Here is a 23,248-nt window from a genome sequence, read left to right as displayed (position 1 = left end):
AGGGTGAAAAATCTACCCATACAAGATTATTTAATCTATGTTGCATTTATAATTTATATAGTGTTTATGTAGAAAATATATTTTTCATAAATAACACTATACAATGGTTTTCTGAATTTTGAAGGTTTTTGTAGGTTTGAAATGATAAGAAACTACATGCTGTGAAGAGCTATGCATCAGGACTCGTCTTTTACAAGTCGGGAAAATATAAAAAAAAAGGCAAAAAATTTAAAAATCTAAATCGGGGAGGAAACTCTGTTGGCACATCTGACGTCGCAAATATTGAATGTGGTGAAGCAGATATCTTTTGACAGCTTGATAAAATAGAAAAAACTGAGTTTATTTCCATTTTTCCAACATCAAGTGCGAGGGACTATTTGCAAATAACACATCTCTTCATGATAGGGAATTCATCGTCATAACTACGATAACCCAACTGTTTTGAATCTAACTCAAAATGTGAAATAATAAATTTTAAAATAAACCTGGGAATTTTTCAAGAGCATTGTTAATTCAATTACTATTACACAGGGAGAAGATTTAAGATGATTGGATCAAGGATCGAATTTTATAGAAATTTATGCCACGCCCACTAGCGTTTAGACATGCTGGACGCTTTGTGGTGTTTCATTTGATATTTATGAAAGAGAAATTCGACGGCGTTATACCATTTTTATATAAACCATAGCATAACTAGGAAGCAATTGAGGAATGCGTTCAAATTTATGATTCTCGTGCAAATTTGTGTCTTCGAAATTCGGAGAATATATACCGTTTTGACATGTTCACTGTTAAAAGTTTTATTAAATCGTGCAGACATATAACTTTACTCAAATTACAAAATTCTTATACGTTTTTAGCTGAAGCTTTATAGTGTAAAATGAATTTACCAAATTTGCCCATGAAAATTTTTTGGATGAAATAAAACTGCATAACAAAAATTGATGTTAAAACACCTGCACAAGAAAATGCAGTGGAAACAAAATCAAGTTTATATCACTCTATGGTATTTATACCCGGGAATTCTACTCATCTTCTGTGCCTAATTGAGTACAGGTGTGCACCGCATACCGTTTCAACGTTAACGGTAACAATGCATCTGATCATTTTTACTACGCACCACGGTCATTTTCTGCACACGAGAGCTAATTAGACCGGGACCTAAAATTTATTGCCGATTCCGAACGGCGGCCGTTTTTTATACTCACCGAGAGGTTGGTGCGCTAACCCTTCGATGTCTTCTGTATTCATTCGCACGTTCCCTAAATTCTCTAGGGTAAATGATGTAGGAAGGAAGACGTGTTATCTGTCTCGGTAAGATAAGAGCGCCCTCTGACGATGTGTACGGAGCTGAGAAATGCAGACGTCGACGTATACGTGGGTGAGACCAGACGTGGCCTTCCACTCTGACGCTTTTGTTTTATTATTTCGTTTCGTATTTTTGAACCGAGATCAATACAATAAACTGTCTTACTGTCCTGTTAAATGTGTTCAAGTGATCATTCCCCACAATATCATATGCTCCTGGTGCTTTGCTTGCCCATATATTTTTTAGCAGTTCTAGGGCAAGCAAAAAGTTTATTAGAAGAAATATAATTTGAAGTTGAGTACCTTAAAAAAACTTGAGATATTTGTTTTTGAATAGTTACAATTGGTAATAAGTTAGTTTTATAATCACAGTCCCATGTAAGCAGCCCGTACTGTCAGGGCCGCAACTACGGGGGAGCAGGCGGGTCTCGTGCCCCGGGTGCTAGACCCAAGGGGGCGCAAATTTCATTCTGAAACCTCTCCTTCAACATTACAAGGGGGCGTCAAAATGCGCGCTTGCCCCGGGTGACCAAGCATGTAGTTGCGGCCATGCGTACTGTTTTTACAATTACGTACAATTTTCTATTGAATATCAACATGTTTTCAATGAGTTGAGAGAACTTACTTCTTACGAATATACAAGGGAAAAAAATTAACGATAAATTTTGATATATTTTTTTAATAGTAAAATTTTAACAATTATAGACCTTTCTTTTGAAAAACGTTTTTGCTTTGCTGACTGCTTTGAACATCTAACCCCCTTTTTTCCTAACAATGGAGTCACCCTCGAAAACCCTATACATCCCAAACCTGGCTCAAATCCAAAGGAAATAAATCTTGATGTATCTGTTTTTCAGTCACTTTCGGGAAGAAAACGGAAGCGCATTGAACACTGCGAGGCACTTGAAAATACTTTTAAACTCTGTCTTTGCGGAAACAGGAATGATGAAAAAGAGGGAGAGCGAAAGAGATGAAAAAAAATGTATATATACTGACTCCCCCTTTACCCAACTGAAGACGAAAGTCTCAGTCGTTATTCTTACCCATTCATCATGAGTTTAAGGTTTTCGCCAACAATGCGCGGCAAAAAGTCCCAAAAAATCCCGGCCCGTTCTAAAGTGTTGCTGCATACTGAGCAAAAATGGACGGAACCGCGTGTAAGACCATATTTTTTAGGAACAAAATCAGTGAAGTAGATTGGGTTGTTTGCAGCTGAAAAATTCTTGAAATAAAGCCAAAAGCGGTCGCATCAAGACGTACTTTGCTTCAGAGCAAAACCGTGGGGAAACTTTTCACATTCGTTTATATGATCCACGTAGTTCATGAATATATCCTTCAGATTCATTGTGATACAAAAGTTTTGAAAACTTTATGTTCTTTAGTTCTTGTGTTTTTTTAGAATAATAACAATATTGCTGGTATTATCAATGAATGATAGCTTTTTTTGCTGCAGAACTCTTTGATATAGTATTCGTAAGTTGGAAAACATAATGTACTTTTACCATAAGATTAATTATGCAAATGAAAAGGTCAAAATATTATTTCCGAAATATTTAACACTTACAGAGGCAATGAGGAGATATCTCGCTTCCTTAAAACTCTCTTATTTCAGCAATGGCAATGACCTTTTATTTCGGTTTATTTGGCAAAGTCCAGCTAGCTCTGTACAGAGGGCTTTGTCACAAACATGTTTTACATGCCCCCAACCTGTCAGATCAACCGTCAGTGGGCGGAGTCAACTTTCAGCTTTTGTCCAAAGTTTGATGACAGAAGGAGAGAGAGAGACACACACACACACACAGACGGTTTTTCCTTTAAATTTGAAGTAGTATAGGAATATGCAAATAGTATAAATAGTAGATAAGGGCAGAATATTTCTCTTTCTCGAATGTTTATTATTATTATTATCGGAGATGGGGGTTAATCTCTTTTATATCGGCTGCACAAAATTATAAAAAAATATTCTTCGTGAAAAAGTGGCATTTTACCGACAATGTAGTGATTTCCTGCAACAGTTATAATGTGAATCAGTGAATTTTAGAAACCGCTCAAAGGCTTTAAGCAGTTTGTGTTTTTAAAACCAAACAAGCTTTTACAGAAGTTTGTTTGTCGAGGTATGTTTGACTTAAATAAATATACAGAGTGATTCAGAAAAGATGGGAAAAACTTCAAGAGGCGATAGTACACACCAAAACAAAAAAATTTCATCAAAGAATGCATGGTCCAACATGAAACGCAAACGTTCTAGCGCGTTTCGAAACAGACACTCCGCAAACGTTAAAACGACATTCCTATTGAAATTTATCAGGAGAAAAAGAACATCATGCATGAAAATGTAACCTGGGGAAGAAGAAGAAGAAACCGCATGCAAATCTGCGTCACAGTGAATAAAAGGCGCGAACGCCAGCCTTGTGGAGTTATTCAAGCGTGCAAACGTTCTAACAGTTGTAACGTACGGGATAATGGCCCACTTTGGTAATACTGAAAAAGCAGACATGCATTTCATTTACGAAGTACCACAGAGGCAGCACAAATGTCTGGTGAGCGTTTTCCCCACAGGCGGTTGTCCAATCCTAAAACATTTGTGCGCTTGCATCAGCAGCTGTGTGAAACGGGATGCTTTCTTGCTTCTCGGTCTGATGCACTGTGACGCAGATTTGCATACGGTTTCTTCTTCCCTAGGTTACATTTGCATGCATGATGTTCTTCTCTTTATAAGTTTCAACAAGAATGCTGTTTCAACGTTTGCGGAGCGGCCGTTTCGAAACGCGCTAGCGCGTTTGCGTTTCATATTGAACCATGCATTTCTTTGATGACAATTGTTTGTATTGGTGTGTACTATCACCTCTTAAAGTTTTTCGCCTCTTTTCTGACAGAATCACCCCCTGTGTATAATTCATTTATATACAAGATGAAGCATTCTAATCTTTCGGAAGATTCTAGAAGAGCAGTTAAACTAATGTGGGTTTGGGTTACTGTTTATTATCGCCCTTTAATCGCACACTGTCTCATATTATTATTACAGTGTCCTAATCTCTTTCGACAAATGGTCATCATTAATCTTGGGAATTTTAAGTATGCGTCAAAAATCAAAGTTTAATTGAAAAATCTCGCTTTATAATAATCGAGGTAATTTTTCCTCATGTAGTTTTTACGAAAAAGGCAATTAATAAAATGGCTTCAGATGTTTAAAATGAAATTAAGAAAGATTATGGATTACATAGGAGCGGAGCGGTTTGAATATTTAAAAGCGAAAGGAAATTTTCTTCTCCCTCTAATTTTCCCTAAGGAAAAGTGTCCTTGATTGAAGGTCTAATCGCTGAATCTGATAATTAATTTTCTCATATAATTACAGATGGAACAAAAAATAAATAATTCAGAGTGATCAAGGCGTTTATTTCAACATATATATATGGATATAGTGAAAAAAAAAACAACTAGTATATATTATCAACGTGTGATAAAATCATGTGGTGCTTAATTATAGAGCGGTTAATTACATTATTTAACAAGGCGAAACCCTTTTTTTCCCCCCAAGTTTCATTTAACGAGGAGAGATACTGTGAAATTAACAATTATATATGCGCTTCTAACATTTCATTATTTGATGGGAGCTGACATTACCATAAGAAAAGCGTGAAAAGCAAACAAGATTCCATTTTTGGGAATTTAGTGGCATCAAGTACTAAGATAAAAAAGTGTATCAAATTCAATTTAAATATTTAGAAAAATAGGATTATAATAACATGTTTCGAAATATTTTGAAGGTTCCAGACCAAAGTGTTAATGCAATTGACATTCGTTTAGGATGAAACATCACACATTCCTCCCGGATAATTATTTTATAGAGAATAGTTTATGCTATCACACCCTCAATCAATTCAAATTTGTTACGGCATAAAATTCTTTCGCGCGCCTAGTCATATAAACAGAATAATACTTTATTTCTCAGATTTATTTTTTATTACAGTTGAAAATGATGAAAACTAATCTAGAATCTTTGACGATGCTTTGAAAGGTCTAATATATTTAACCTTAAATAACAATTGCGCATATTAACAGTTGAGGGAAAGAAGAATAAATTCTCCATTTCGTTTTCGAGATTCAAGTTTCTATTCTTATTTATACAACAATGTTCACCAATTTTTTTTGAGATGGAAACGAAACAAGCAAAGTACGCGCAAGTGGCCCATTTCTGAAGTAGCTTTGTCTATTCCTATCGATGTAGTATGTCTCGTGGAAGCCAATATACGAGACACCATTTGGCATATATTCCTCTCTAAGGACTCACTTGAAGCGGTAAAACGTACTCCATTGGCTATCTAAAAAAGTTACTATCTTACTATACAAGCCTTTTTGGCTTGATTAGAAGCAGTCTGTACCAAATATCAGTACGTAGTCTATACTTTTTTTATTCATATTTTAAGCGATAAAAAATTATTAGACTTAATGTAATTTATTTTTTCCAGAAATGTTACGCGAATATGTTACTTCTATTTTATATCAAATAATATTGATTGTATATGTTTAACTTAACACGGTCAATGTTTTTGACGTAATATTACGCCGAAAGTTGTATAGAAAAAATACAAAACACCATTCCTTCGCTGCCTGTTGTTATGTCGAGTGTATGAGTGTGTGTGTGCCGATTTGAGATAACAAAGTAACGCTAAAACTCTTTTGTCCCCTAATCTCCATACACCACATTGTTACTGAATCGCTAAAAACTGTTTTTGCAAGCAAGCAATCCTGTACTTGCAAGCATATAAAAAAGTAATTTAACTAGAGAAATGATTTCTTCTTCCCCCGTTTCCCCATGAACCTTGTTTCTAGTTCTGGGGAGTTTTTCCGTGAGGGAAGAAAAAATACATATTATTGAAAAAAGGATCGAGTAAATGAACATTAGAAGGGTTAAAGGTATGTCTTTTATTTATTCATAAGCAAATAAATATAATTTCATGTGAAATGCACAGTAAAAACGGAAAAAATGGTAATTTAAATAGATATAAATTTTGAAAGTCTAAATAAATATATTATATGGGTTCAAGATTTCATTAAAAAAAGAATTTTATAATCCCTTTTTTTACAATTTATAAAGAAAACAGTCGTTACGTAAGAACACTCATTTGAAGGAAAGTTGATTTCCATCGTCCAAGACTGAAGCATTGAGTTGAAGAATTCAAATGGAGTTCTATTGTACAAGTTTCAGAAAATAAGGCTAGCTGTAAAGGGTATGAGTGATCGATAAATCCATTGAGCTTTAACGAGCTGAAAACCGATTTTTCATTATCCCAGCTCTAATACGATCCTGATCTAAAACTGATAATGAGTGAGAGTTTCCTTCATTTTGATAGTCACGACCTTAGATTCCTTGGATATTACAAATGCAGCCGTTTGCTGGTTATATTCATAGTCATCACGAAGTTTGGTGAAATATGTCCATGTTTATTTCCAAGCACAATTCTAGCGATCGAATTGATGGAAATTCGATTCGTATAGATAGCAGATAAAGACAATTAGATGGCTTTAGGGGAAAAAGAAATTCCCAAAATCAACTTCGCACCGTCTATAACCAACTGATCTAAATCATTCTTATGATCACGCAGAGTTTCTAGTCTATTGTCTATGAAAATTCAAAGTAAAATACGAGTGAAAGCTCATATAATTTATTAAAAAACGATAATGAGTAAAAAAGTGTCAAAAAGTGTGATAAAGTACACTCATACATATTCTAAAGAAAGTTAGCTTTCTTTCGCATAGAAAAACGTAAACTATTTGCGTTCATAGCTTTTATCATGTTAAAATGGTCATACAGTCATAATTTTCACTTTCTTGACAAACAACAAAGCAAACTATTTATATTTCAATAACATTTTTTTTTGATCTGGCTTTCAATTTGATGTCATAAAAATGGATTTTTTTGCTATGTTTCAAACACGAAGATAAATGTATGCATGTATAAAATACTTTATTTTGCAAATTTTTTTTCGTCATTTGTTCTTTTCGTACAATGGCCATTTTACGTACTTGATGGAAAATATGAAAGAAAATCAAGTTACAGTTGATCCCCGATTTGATGAATCAGATAAAACCGACATTTTTAATTTCTTTAAATCAGGGAAAATTGTTATATCGAGCTTGAGATGAACATAAATATATGCAGCAGAATTTTTACACAAACTCGTTAACTAAAAGTTCGTTATATCGGGATCCAACTGTACCTCCATCGAGGTTACTGCACTTATTGTTATTTTTTCGTTAGCTCAAAACATAGAGCGTTTTATAAGCAATTAAAAAATTTTACTTATTCTAATTCGTTGACCCTCATTTATACTTTATATTGATTTTTGAGTTTGATTGTATGTAGTTTAAATAGAATAGTGAATGATACTTAAAATTTCACAAGCATTTAATCAGGATTGAATTACTACTTTAATTAAAACTGTTTTAGATTTGAAATTTGAAGCAGACACATTAGTTAATGAAAATTTTCGGGAACCGTGATAATTCCGTTAAAGTGGCAGTTCGTTAAGGAAATAAGGAGAAAAAGTCGACTGCTGCATCAAGGATTGTACGGTTTAGTACATTTTAGCAAAGTGAGAGCATTAATTAGCGCTAATCTAGTCGAAATAACAGCCGACGTTCTGACGCTCGAGGTTGGAGCTGTCGCTTGTTATAATACGTTCATCTGCACATTACATTTAACAAGAGCGACAGAAACGCGAGGTTAATATTTAAACCCATTGCTTATAAAAGAGCAATACTTTGCGCTATCATCGTTGAAAAAGGTTATTGTAAAATAATTTTCCGAATTAATCACTCCTTCCGTGTTGTATCAAGCACTTAAATGATCAATAATTGTGGAAACCATTAATCTTCATTAACATCATGATAATAGCTGTATCTAAAGAACACCTAAGACGATTATGATTTCTACTAAAGCATCTTGCAGAGAGTATCATCGAGTTCGCAGAGGCCTGCAAACATAAACCTAGTAGCTCAATTAATTCTCCTTTTTTTCTTTTTAAAAAATGAAAACTAAGCCATGTCACGCAAGAGAGTTTGCTCACTTTTTTTCATACCTCAAGAGTTTATGACGCTTTCATAGCTGTATAACTATGCGTTATATCGCGTGCTACCGGTACTGTAATCGGTCATGTGCTGGCAGACTTTCAACATGAACAACCCAAAGCATTGGAAACATCTCGTGAACCTCGAGATGTCATTTTGACTCTTCACGCGGATATAAACCGCAGCAGGTGTAGTATCATTGGTTTTGCTAGTTTGATGAAAAGGTGAATGATCACATAATTTCCTTTACAGAGGCTTGCTTTTTCGAAAAAAGTTTTCATGGCGAAAAAAATCTTACATGGCAAGTGATGTTAAGTGAATTACGAAACAGGATTTGATTCAAACATTTTTTACAATTTTTTACTTGAAAGGTTTCTTAAATCGTTCAGCACGTCTTCTGGAAATGCGGACTAGTTTATCGTTTTGTCTTATAAAGTTACGTTACATTCCTTATATTTTGTATGTTATATTATTTCTTAATATATCCCCGTGGCACAAAATGTTCTTTTTATGTACGAAAATACTAGCAATGATACGTTTAAAACATTAAAAAAAATTCTCTTAGTGAAAATTTTTGGTGAAAATAATTACTGTACATACGGAATAAATGAAAAACATTTATAAATTCATTCCGATGTGAAAATCAGTTTATGAACTTTCAATATCCGGAAAGAAAATATTCGATCAGCACATTTGTGGGAAATAAGTATTCGATCGCTGTTTTAAAAAACTATTTTGGCGCGAAATATTTACGTGAAATAATGTTTGCGAAGAACTGTAGGTAACCTGACAATGGATAAAAAATGAATGCAAAATATGTGATTTTCAACATTATAACTTTTTTCTGGAAAACTCCAAGAGATGGCTCCCAGAATATTTTTTTCCTGATGTTCTCAAAAATCTGACAATTTCCATGTCAGAAGACAGGGTTCCTTAAAATAGAACATCAGGATTAATTAGCTGTGCTCAAAATACGGTGAGCTTTCTTTGGAAAAAATATCAGAGGGCTGGCGGAGGGTGTTTTTGCTGCGATTGCAAGACACTTTGTCGTCTTGTAATGTACGTCTTGTAAGTCAGTTGTGAGGTATTGTCAAGGCAGCCTTGTTATGGGCATCTTTTTCTCAGCCGCCTCGTTGGGTATTTTGCCTGTTGCGGTCTTGTATTTGCATAATCCCAAAATCACTTGTGGACACTAGGAATCAAGAAGTTTTCTATGATGTCCATGTAGACAACACTAACTGCGGGAATGGCATTCTTAGCACTAGCTCATGAAAGACTATCTCAACCTCTTTTTGTGCATTAATGACGGTGGAGATTTCAAAGTGAAGACCCATTCTTTTTTTGTTTGCTTCATTTCGAAAATATTCGAGCCTTTAATATAAAATAAGTAAAAATACATTAATATACAATAAATCAAATCAAATTGCACTTTATTATGAAAAGAACCGGAACTGGCGTGAAGGAGACGGTTCCGAACGAATTATTTGAGTTTCCATAATTTCTTATAGGGAAGTTTGATTTCCCATCCTTGTATATATACGATTGTTTTGGATTACGAGCACGTTCGCGGAACAAAAGTAAACGAAAGAACAAAAACTCTAAACTGAAGCCGAGAAAAAAATACAACCTAAAATAGGGAAATGAAAATTTTGTTTTCCACCTTCAAAACGACACCAATGAGTGCCGAAACATACGTCGGTGTATTTCCAAAAATTAACATTTGCCTATTTTACATTGTATTTTCGTCATTCGCTAGTCTCTCGGGCAAAGATATTCATTCGCTCAGTAAAGTGAAGTATATACAGTAATATCCCGAGTTCCGCGATTTCATGTGAAAAATTCACACTCTGAAATCACGGGGTTATTGCTGAAATAGCAGAGATAACATTAAGTGATGATCAAGTAAAGAATTGATTATTCGATCACAACATATTATATGTAAGGAAATTGCACTAATTTTTTAGAGGCTACAGTATGAAAAGATGAACCGGGATTCAGAAACGGAATCCCAGGGCTTGTTTGATATCTGCTATTTTTACAGAGAAGGTCATAATTTTATACTTGAAGTCCAACGCCTGTTTAAAAAATAATTTGTTTAATGTAATGCTCTTTGATGAGAAAATGTACCTTTTCTGCAACTTTCGATTAACTTCAAATTTCGGCTGACATTTGCTTTGTTGCTTCCAAACACGAGTAGCTAGTTTATTTCTATGGGTCAAGGTGTTGTCAAAATATTCAAAGCGTGTAACACATGACTTTCATTTGCACAGATTTTAGTTTGCGAATATAGATTTCAATACAGTCTGTTTTACCGGACCGGATTACAGTCAGAACGCAAGTTAAATTTATGAAACTATATAGAAGAGTACCATAGTATTATATAATCATAATAAGAAAGAAAATGATAAGGTGTTCTTCCTAAAATTTGGCCACAATTAACTAATATTTCTACGCATTGCTCTGAAAAACTGTACCCCAACTTAGCGCTTTCGACTTATGCGGTTGTCACCGGTCCCGCCTATCGCATAACTTCGGGAGATTACTGTAACCTGTTCGCTTCACAGGTATACACATATGTACCTCATTTTTAATGATTCTTTTTTAAATTAAGACCTGAGGTACACATATGTATACATATAATTCAAATGTTCCTAGTAAAGACATCGACGCAAAATTGATTAAAAGTTTTTATTTTCAAAGGGCATCTCGACATACAATAAACACAAATCAATCAGAATTTTTTTTTTAATTTGACTCAGGTTTGAAAAGGATTATAATTTTATACGAGGAATAATTCATAAATTCGGAATGTGTTTCTTTACTGGTGAAAAGCAAAAATTATTTCAGACATATTCATTCACGTTTTGTACTAACTTTCTTTTGCATTGTCTCTTCGGTTTATTTTATAAATGTCTGTTTTTAACATTTCTAATACACACAATCACTGGTAGAATCTGAAAAAAAATATTTAATCTTTTCCTGTTACTCGTTTTAATTAGCTTTTGATCCTTGTACTGATTACTGGAAACCCATTTTGATCATATGAATCAAATAAACGTTTTATGTAACATATATATGAGTCTTCTACAATATCTTTTTCTCACATTTTCAACTTTTTTCCTGTTCGTGCAACGCGCACATTACTACGGATTTTCCTGTTTCCGATAATGAATTTTTTTACATTTTTGGCAGTGTTCTTAAGTGTTGCGTGTGATAATTTGACTAGTTTCATCATTCCAATGAATTTAAATTTCACTTGACATAAATTTTCTCGTGGAAAAAATTATATGTTCCTCGATTTCAGTGAGAAAATTACTTAAATTATAGGCTACATTACAGTTATAAATTTATTTTCTCATTAAGGTTTCAAGTTCCATCATCAAATGAAAATGAAACGAACTCCTTTTCTTTTCTGAAGAATTAATTTTATGTATATTTCTCAGGCCAGAAAATTTGGAATAAAATGATAAGATATAAAGAGAAAATAATTTTTTTAAAGAATTATTAGTCGAGTACAATGATTAGTGTGAAACCACACGATCATGATGAAAGCAACGCAGGCGATGTTTCTTGAAGCCTCATGATGCATAATTTGTATCACTAATTAAGTATTTTTGTCACTAATAAGTTATATAATTCATAGTGGGAGTTAAATATTAAGAATGCGTTAAAGAAATGAAAATACAATACGTAAATCAAATATATCAGATAAAATTGTATAAAAACATGGACATGTTATAAGACACACACACACGCACATTTAGTAAAATAGCTAATAAACATCCTCTACGAACAGAAACTTAATTATATTTTTTATCAGTGCAATATTTTTATTTTTTATTAAAACAAAAGGATTGGTTGGTGGTGGTCAAAAATTCTCAGACATCTCGAGAAAATAAAATCTGTTAATATAATCGTATTAATGTGGTTTTATTTTAGCTTTCAGTGTTTTTGGAACATTTCCACCAAAAATGCCATTTGAAGAGATGTTAGAAAAAAAAAAATGTTTCGCGAATGCCACAAGTTCATAAATAAGGTATCTAAATACGAATAATTTATACAAATAATATGAATAATTTTTTTTTCATGAATCTGACAATGCATTATTGCTCTGTTTTCTTGGTTAATTTACATTAACAATGGTTACTTACCATTGGGAATGTACGTTTTTAATTTACTAGTCTAGCAAAATAATGCGTATTAATCACATGCATTAGCTAAAAACACCCTTATGAACGTAAGAAAAAATATTTCGATACTGTACAGTTTAAAATACATACATTTATTGTAACATTTTGATGAAACATTGCATGGTAATTTACATGAATGTTAAAAAGAAGTTAGTTATGAGAACGAAAAAGTTTCAGAAATTTTTGCAAATTATACCAAGAAAAATTATTGTGGTTTTCAGCAGGAGAAAAAAATTTATGGAAAAAATGTGTGGCATAGTTATTAAAGGAAGGCATTAAAAATGATGGTAATTCAATGGAAAGTTTTAAAAGTACAGCAAACACTGTACGGAAAAATGTGAATATACGAGGGCCGTTTGATAAGTAAGGTCAAAAATGGTGTGTTCACATTTGTTTGAAAAAAAATGTTTTTTATTTTTGAACATAATCTCTTCTTCAAGCTCCACACACTTTTTTCAATCATGTTCAAATTTCTTTATTCCGTCAGAAAATTACATTTTCTCTAACTCTTCAAAAAAAGTCATTTACAGCTGAAATGGTCTCTTACATTTATTTATTTATGATTTATTTAATATTGTTTGGCTGAGGCCTATACAAGAGGATGCGGAAGTTATGCGCTGAGCAATTTTTTCTATCAAATGAAGCTATCAATATTGGGGCAGAAGAAAGTTACATGGGGTGAAATCCGAAGAATTTATTGGATGAGAAATTTGTGCAAAGCTTAATTCCTGAAATTTGGCCTTTGCAATGGTATATCTGTAAGATAGGGTATAGGCTTGGTGAAGTAGGAATTGTTTTGTGCGTCAATCTTGGCTGTTTGATCTGCAGCTGTTCTTTTAATTTTCCCAGAAATATGGCATAATGATCTCTGATTCCCTTGGCCAAATTTAAGGCCCTTTTGAAGGTAGTATATACAGTCAATGTCTTGAGAATCCCCAAAAATATGTCCAACACTTTTTTAGTAGACAAAATAGCCTTTGCGTTTTGGCACCGTTTCACCACTCTCCATCCACTGCTTTGATTGTTGTTTTGCCTCTGGTGTATGCTGGTGAATACATGTTTTACTCACAGCCAAATATCGCCGAAAGTCGCAAGGGTTATGAAGTAAAATTGAAAAAAAATTTCCTTTAAAATGTCTTTTTTGCGTTCTCTTTTGATCAATCTTGACCAATTCCGGCACTCGTCTTTGACAAATCGTTTTCATTTTTAATTGCTCATAGAGAATATTCGGAACTATTGAGATGCCCACAACATCAGTTATCTCAAGCAACTTCAATCCGCTATTTTCCATGACGATACCGTAGACTTTTTCAATGATTTCCAGGGTGGTGGCCTAAACCGGACGCTCAGGACGCTCTTCTTCGGTGGACGTGCGGCCATTTAAATTCGTTGATCCAAAAATAAATGGTCTTTAATGATGGTGCAGAGTTCCCATGAGCTCATTACAATTCTTTGATCTGAGCAGCTTGCAACTATTTTTGATGTGGAAAAATGTTTTTTTCACTGCACTGCACTTATTATTATACTTTCCACAGTCTATACTTTCTACAACCCGAATTTAGAACGACGCAAAAAATAAACCACAAAACTCTTTGTGTTCTAACTTGTTATGACAGGTTTTGAAGCATGATAATTACAGTCGTAATATTTTGAAAGCGATCGTGCTGCAATCTCATAGAGCAATCAATCTCATCAACTAGAACTCATCATAGAGCTGCAATCTCATCACCTTACTTATCAAACGACTTACGTAATTTTTTGCATGCATACTTCATAAATAGAGCTTTCAATAGGAAATCATGCAGTCATTCAACACATATCACATTGAAAATGTGTGTGAAACACACATTTTCAATTCATTTTTTCATTTCATTCGATTTTTCATTTCGATTTTTTCATTCATTTTTTATTTTCATGATATTTTTTGAATAGTATCTATGTAATATAACACGAATATCTAACTATTCATCGTAACAATAGTTGATGTATGTAAGACATATTTCTAAGGTAAAATTATTCAATATGCATTTTTCATACAAAACACGATCACTTTTATTAAACTCACAAATTATAATTACAAATTATCAGTGGGATTAGGAATTTCTTTCTTGATTATAGCGTGTTCTCGTCTTCCGCGACAAAATGATAACGAGACATAATTAGCGTGAATTTTTAATGTATGAAATAATCTTCCACAATATACAGATGCTAGCTTGTTTATTTTTTGAAGATAGCTATTTTATTTCTTTAATATTATATAATAAAACATTATATCTTCGCTCTCAAAGTTTTTATATTTCGTTTATCTTCTGTTGTGGAACAAAACTTAGTCTGGGAAATTAGTTTGTGAAACTGGAATTATGAGGATCGTCTTGAGGGCTACGTGTTTAACCAGTTTCATAACCGTTATTCTTCGTTTATAATAATGGGTCTCATTTACGCTGTAAACTACCATGATGGGAGATGCAAATTTCCATTCAAACCTGATATGGTGAGAAGACCGCTTCGTGAACCTAAGTTCCCATAATGTGTTCGATGTAAAAAAAATACTTTTCAAACTTTGTTGAATGCGTAAATTATTTAAATTTTTTATTACGCATGTTATAACTTTTTTGATATCCTTATTCTCACCAAGCATAAATAATTTTTCGCATGAAAACCGATGGCTTACACATTTATGTTTTACTCTACATATACATTCAAAGTTTTGTTTTGAGTTGCATTTTGTCAGTTTTTGATATACAGGGTGATATACCGCCCACTCTTGTCTTTGTCCAATTGCTGTTTTATTGACCGTTAGTCTTAGAGGAAATTTCCAACTATAAAAAATGTCTTGAACGTTGTCATCCATCATCCTAGGAACCGTTTAATTAAAAATAATAATTTGTAAAAGTTACGAAATTTAATTTTTTGTACATTCCCTGTGTATCATATAATTCATTTCTAGTAAAACGTCTTACAACCTGCCATGCTACCAAAAAATATCTATAATTTTAACTGACAGAGTTAGTCCTATATCTAATTACCACTTTATTTGGCAGTGTTGCTCTCAAAAGCAACATGATTTTCTTATATTTTTCAGGTCAAGGCATTTTATATTTGGATCTCGTTTTGGCATTGATGCTTCTAAGCAACTCCTAACCATTCGATTTTTACTTGTGCGTTGTTCATGAAGTTTCTCTAATTACCATCCGAATGGCTCGAAGGTACACATCTCCTATTTCTTGACAAGCCAAAAGCAAGAACGATTTTTGTACCTTGCATTTTGGAGGGAAATACCACTTGTGGAAGAGATATATTGCTGTGCATTCTTCAACAATGATAGGAAAGTAAGTTGGCAAACAAAAAATGAAATCTTTATATTATTCAAATCTGTTTATACACCATATAAATACAGTGTGTTCGCTGAAGTGCAACATCCCATATTCTTTTAAATATTGACAAATATTTTGTCATGTGATAGCATTCGAGGTACCTCATTTGCTTAATATAACTCCTCAAAATTTTTTCCCTCTGGATATTTCAATGCTTGCCAATTAAGGGGCCAAAAATGAAGTCAAATTTTTTTAATGAGAAATGTGGGTTATACAACAAATTATTCTCAAGACAAATAACTTTGAGTAATTAAATTTACTCATCAGGAAAAAGTCCATTAAATTTCACTGAATGAAATATCAAGAAAATTTTATTAGTTGTTAGACGTAAAATTTCATTCGGACATTTCGAGCTTGACTGAATGATGCATTTGTAATAAGGAATATGCAATTCATAATATTCAATGTTTTATAAATCGGTCAGTTATGTTCGTAAACTTTTTTTGGTCAACATGTACATGCAAGAAATTTTCTTTTCACTTTGTATGACTTCTAGCACTTGAGAACCGTATAAAAACTTTAATTTTGTAACTTTGTGAGAAACTATTTTTTTTGCTCAAACGAATTCTAGCGAGATGAGCGAAAACACTTAGAACATGTTTTGTAATTGAAATTTTCTATTTAAGACTAACGGTTAAAAAATTATTGTATGCCCATACTGAGCTGACCTCTGACCTTGACGCACGAAGAAAGGGTTCATTTTCCTAGGAGGGGAAACGGGGGGGGGGGAAAAGAGAAGATAAAAACTCGCTAAAATAGCGAAAAAGACGCGAACGGAAAATACCAACCTGCTCTTTTTCCCTGCGACCTTTTTACCGAAAGAAGATAAATGGATTCGCCCATCGGGACGTTTGGTGACGTAGCCAGAGGCCAACTCAGCGTGGGTGTACAATAGGTATGGAACAACAATAAGAGTGGGCACCCTGTATATACCAGACCTTCATGAACGATGACAGTAATGCCAATAATCGTTAAATCACGACTAATCTCTTTTTATAGCTTAAGTTTTATTCATTTCTCTCGAATACCGTATGCAATAATTGAATATAAAATAGTGGTTTGCAAGAGTAAAAAAGAACCAGCCGGTAGTTTGATAGTTGTTTAGCACTAGAAAGCGATCACAGAGGAAAGTGTTTGCATTGAGTCATGAATAATACCGAATTTCTTCAAAATTAAAATTTAGTGTCTAGCATTTCTTTTTTAGAAAGCAAAATTGAAGAGAAAAATGCAGTAGTAAAAGCGATCCTTACCTCTTTTCTCGCCCAAGATATACGAAGTTCAAGCATCGATTTTTCGAAATTTAAAGGCAATTCCTTATCGCAGTACGGAAAATTCGAGATGCTATCATTGAAATTAATCGGTGAATTTACATTTCGGAAATGCGGTGATTACGCACAAATGAATACAAATGATTCTAGAAAGAAATCTGTGGTAACGCAGCCTAACATGATAATATAGATAATTTAACCGAAGGAAGTGGATAAAATTACAGAAATAAACTTTTTCTTCCATCATATTATGTTACTAGTACCACTGTTCTTTTTGAAAAGCATTTTCTATCATTCAATGCTCCGAGAAAACCATTGCGGGTAAATTTGAATAAAATGTATTCTCGTGGAAATATTTTTGATCATACACTTTTTTTTTTCTCTGTTGAAAAATTACAGTAAATGTTTCTGCAATTTTTCTCGAGTGTAACAAATTATATAATGAACTGGTCTTTTTTCGATTGGATACATTTATTTCTGATAACTAATTAAAAAAGACTCAAGGAACAAAAAAATATCAATATGTATTTTTATAACAGCGCATGGAATTACATATGAAGCTATAACTTGATGTTAAAGTTTACAAAATACTGTTAATATGCATGAGAATTTATAAACATGAAATGCAATAAACGATCAATGAGCATTTCACGAAGAAAATGAGGGATTAATTTAATGAAAGTTCTATATATCAGCAAAAAACTAAAACGTTTAATCGAAAGTGACATATAATCGTATAAAAGCGATGGGCTATTAATTGCAATCAGAATGTAATCCGAATGAGTATTTTGATATAAAAAAAGAAAGAATTGAACCGAAACTAACAATCAATCGGCGATGATATAGAAAAAATCTTTTTTATGTGAAAAATATATGATTATACTATCGTTTATAATTCTAAATTTAGATTATGTCACATACAAAATTCATAGATGAATTGTATGAAGCACTGGCATTTTCATTTTATACATATATATATATATATATATATAGAATTTGAATACTTCATTAAACATTTCGCATAATACGTTATTCCATTACTAGATTACATAACTATTTTTTTACCAGTAATTATGTTTTCAGGTGCAGGAAGAAATTAAAGCAGAAGTGAGAATATATACGCACTTTTAAAGGATTAAATTCTATATATTTTCAGTGAGGGACCCAATTGATTTTATGGTAAATAGATGGCGCTACATACACTCTCGATGATGTCTAAATCTCGTAAATATTGCTCAGTAAAAAATTAATTTTAGTTAGTTTTTCATGAAAAAAGTTCTAACAGCACAGTTTTTATGAGATGAAGTTCTGTTTAAAAAACGTGCAGGCTTAAATATAAAGTATCATTCACATTAATGAGACTTTTTAGAGCGTTTGATCAGACTTTGAAGATGCAGAGATGTGATATTCATAGAATACCTGCAGAACGCAAGTCACAAAATATATTTGTAAAGAAATTTTCATTCATACCGTATATATACATTATGAGCATTTATCGCTCTCAAAAATTTGTGTGTTTTTTACCTTCTGATAGGAGCAATATGAAACATAACACAATCGATGCAATTAGTATCTCAGATAAACACATAATAATCTATGAGATTGTTAGAAAAATTACTAATACTTTTGAATTCACGTAAATTTTGTATCAGAAACTATAATATACACATACTATAGAAACTATACATATCAGAAACTATATAATAACTAATATACTAAAATTCACACTTCAAAGTGAGGAATATATGCACCCGTTGGGAAGAGTAGTGAAAACATGTAATTATGTAAGAAAATGTTTTTATTAACATCGTAGCTGATCTAAAGAAACTCGGAAATGCTAAAATTCGTACGTATAGAGCAGTGTTTCCCAAAGTGGGCAATATCGCCCCCTAGTGTGTAATGGAATGATCAAGGCGGAAGATTTAACATAGGATCCTACGGGTTCACTTGAGTTGGGGGTTGATGACAGAAAAAATGTTTTGATGAAGGGGGCGATGGAACAAAACCTTTGGGAAACTATGGTATAGAGCTGCCGTACGCATTCTTAATGCGAAACGATTAATGTAATCTCAAACATGAAACTTGATTGTAAAGGAAAATAAATTATAAATTATTTTATTACAGAGCTGGGATTTTGATTTTCTCATTGCAGTGGTAGCCATTGCTGGAACAGATGATGTCTTTATTTGGAGATTGCCTTCCGATAATGAGTGATAATGAGATATTAAAGCTCTGTGATGAAAATGGGAAAAATAAAATTTTGACTATTCTCTTGTTCATTTGGTATAGTTTTCATAAGTGAGAAACGACAGAATGGTCCCAAGAAAGAATTGACAACGTTCTCAGAGGAATTTCTTTTTCTTACCATCTCGATAAACATAACAGAATATTCCAAACATACTATTCTTTCATAAAACTCTGAAATCTAACTAAAAATCAATCAACTCTAATCTAAAATAAACACTATAAAAAATTTCATTCGAACATCATAACCAGTTAGAATATCAAATGTGTTCATATAATGCATGCTTAATATTACTTTTTGCGTAGAGAATTATTATGGAACACGTTATTTAATATTTACACATATTGCCATCAATTTTCATCGTAATTCCGAAAAATGATAATTATTATTTCTCAACTTAATGATAATAATAATTACTTAACTTTTAGAAAACCGTGTAAGTATGTAAGAAATCAAGTAAAGACATTTTACAAAGGGATAAAAAAACTTGACAATATGCGTCTCGTAAAAATCAGTTTTCAAGGAAAAATGTTTCCTATTTTCGGTTTTCAGTAATTTGTTTCATACATTATTTGGATTGAAGGAAAAAAAAACGCTGTTTCTTTCCTGCGTGAAGATTGAAAGAGCTTCAGTATGAATCACTTACTTCCAAGATTTCAGATAAAATACAAATATAAATATATACAAAAACAAATCATTCTGTGCTTTATGATCTCAATCCTGAAATATTTTGAAATTCAAATAAAGAAGAAATGTTTTCCACTACATAAAAAATGTTTGGTTGTCACTAGTGAGACGAGGCAATGTCAATCATAAGGGGTTGATATCTTCTGTAAAGTAAATTTAAGGATAGAAATCCATATTAGATGTTCGCAACAACTTCCTATTCAAAAATGCAAATGTCTGGAAAGTTTAAACGTTTACACTGGAAAAAATTCACCAGTATATATAATTAATTTCAAATATTTAATGAATCTAGGGGAAAAAAAAGTGATTTTTTTCCTTATGTACGCTACATAGTACTTATGAGGCTCATATTTTCTTCACATCGTTGGAGAGATAATATCCAATAATGATACATGTCATTTTTTGTATTTGAGTGATATATATGTTACGGTAAATGTGATAACCGGTTATCATACATACTCTCACCAATTGTATTGGTAAGTTTGATGAATTTATCACTATATATATATTACCAGCGATTATGCATAATTAACCAAGTGCCATACAAAGGTTTTTAACAGCTGGCTGATGTGAAGATATATTTTGAAAAGAGAGAAAATTCAACTGCCCCTGCGGGGAATCGAACCCACGTCCTTTTTCACTTTCCGGGTGAACGCCCTAGACCATTAGACTACAGAGACGCAACGGATTTCTCAATCTTTCCTTGCAGCTCGCGTTCACTGAACGGGACCGTACTTGGACGGTCGGACTTAACTCAGGCCAAAGCTCAGAATTACTAACAATGCAATTGTGAGCTATCCATACTCGATTTAAATCGAGTTCATCCATTTAGATTTAAAAAAACTTTGTATGGATAGCGGCGAGTGACATCATCCTCGGATAAGTCGCCATCTGGTGACATTGTCAGCAATTGTGAGCTTTGCCTGAGTTAGGTCCGATCGTCCAGGTACGGTTAAGTTCAGTGCACACGAGCTCCAAGGAAAGATTGAGAAATTCGTTGCCTCTGTAGTCTAGTGCGTTCACCCGAAAAGTGAAACGACGTGGGTTTGATTCCCTGCAGGGGCAGTTGAATTTTCTCTCTTTTCAAAATATATCTTCACATCAGCCAGCTGTTAAAAACCTTTGTATGGATAACGAAGAGTGACATCATCCTCGGATGACCAAGTGTTGTTGGTGAATTAGGTTTAATGCCTTTAAAATACGTGAAATTTATTGCCTTTATTTGTGATTATGCATAATACCCTGATGTAATTGGTGAATTTAATAAATATGAAAAAAAATTCCAAACGAGTTCTAATATGTGTTATGAATATAGTCGGACGCCGATATAATGATAACAAATTTTACGATTGTACCCCGATATAATGATTCAATACATGTATGAGTTATCATGTATAGTATATCATATAGTACGATTTATCATGTTTACCAACAACGCTTGGGTATTATGCAAAATCTCCAGTAAAAGTGATCGGTTTAGGGAAATTTATCAAACTTACCAAGATGCTCGGCGATTATGCATATTACCTGGTTTATCGTGTGTAGTAACCACATTTATCACATTTACCGTAGCATATATACAACTATATTGAATGTATTTGTATGTTGTTTGCATTTGTGTGTACATGGAATATATACATATATATATATATTAAGTGTACTCTGATTTGAAATTTTTTTACTGGGAATTTTTGGAATTTGAACGTGTTGCAAAAGGCACTAACAATTTTTTTAAAAGAGTAGTGCTGTTTCTTGCATATTTTTAAAATTTTTTTGATAAATAGTTTCACAGCGAATCAGTGACTGAACCAAGAAGAACGATACTTTAGTTCATAAACGTTTTTAAAGGACTAAAGAAAATAATCAAAGACTTTTCCTCGATAGTTTTGCCGGCTTTGAAATAACAAAGTATAAAATTTCAGGTGTGGGGGGGGGGGGCGGAAAGGAATCTCAACATGGCCTTCATTCAAAATAATTGTCTAAGGATCTCACATTTCTTTCTACTGTATATGTTGTAATTTCAGAAGAAGTCAACTAAAAATCAAGTTTGTTCATTTGACCGAAATGTACTTTACTTCAGCCGCTTTCAGTTTCATTCATGTCATGGCAAAATACTGTTAAAATTCAGCGACAAACCTGAAAATTTTATTTTTGAACGTACGTATTTATGGTTAATACAAGACATTCAAATCATTATGTAATTTCTGATGTATATCATATAAATGTATAATGATAATAGAGGATCAAATTAGAGTATTTTTCATTTAATTTTAAAAACTAATTCCACATATTTAATGGTGGTCGTAAAAATCCTTTAAAATTAGTAAAACTCAAAAATGAGGAAATGTTTGATTGAAATGTGAAAGCTTATAGCCTACTCACTAGCAAACATAATACTGTTTGTACATTATAAAAAAAACAACTGGATGTGGTGATAATTGGAAATTTCTGAGTTTTCAAGAGTTCGGTATATATACCAGCTCGGTAGTTGTCTGTCAGAATTTTTCGTTATAAGGCACATACACGACCGCACAGCATATGGCGGAAAAACTATGGTATAGGGCAGTGTTTCCCAACATTTTGTATGTCGTAGACCCCTTTGTATAGTTGAATAGTGCAGGTGAATGCACCGCGGACCCCCTTTAGCGTCGTAAGGTCAATTTCGACTCCCAACTCCCACAAAATCCAAAATATACTGTTTTTTATAATTTGCATGTCATAAAAAAGTTGAATAAATTACAATTCCACAGCACAAAATGCGTCATTCACGAAATGGTAGTAAATGAAAAAATGATGCTGCGGTGCCCCCTTACACAGTGCTCACGAACCAGTGCTCACGTTGAAAAACGTTGGAATAGGGTGTGAAAACTATTAAGATTACTTGCTCAAACGCAAGCTGACTCAGATAAATTTGCGTGAATCCTAAATGACAGTTCATGATGGCGTTCATATCATGATTAAAAAAAATATCAACATTTTTTTTTATTCATAACATGTTTCACAACTGTAAGATATTTTATTATTATAAATGCAGTAGAACCTTGTTATTACGGAATGATAGGGGCTGAACGTTGTCCGTTTCAATGAAAGTCCGGTTTACAACAG

This window comes from Pholcus phalangioides, unplaced genomic scaffold (assembly GCF_987345545.1).
Source record: "Pholcus phalangioides strain wild (caught in Gottingen) unplaced genomic scaffold, Ppha-v1.0 ptg000007l_1, whole genome shotgun sequence".
NCBI lineage: Eukaryota > Metazoa > Arthropoda > Arachnida > Araneae > Pholcidae > Pholcus > Pholcus phalangioides.
Note: the sequence above shows the minus strand (reverse complement) of the source record.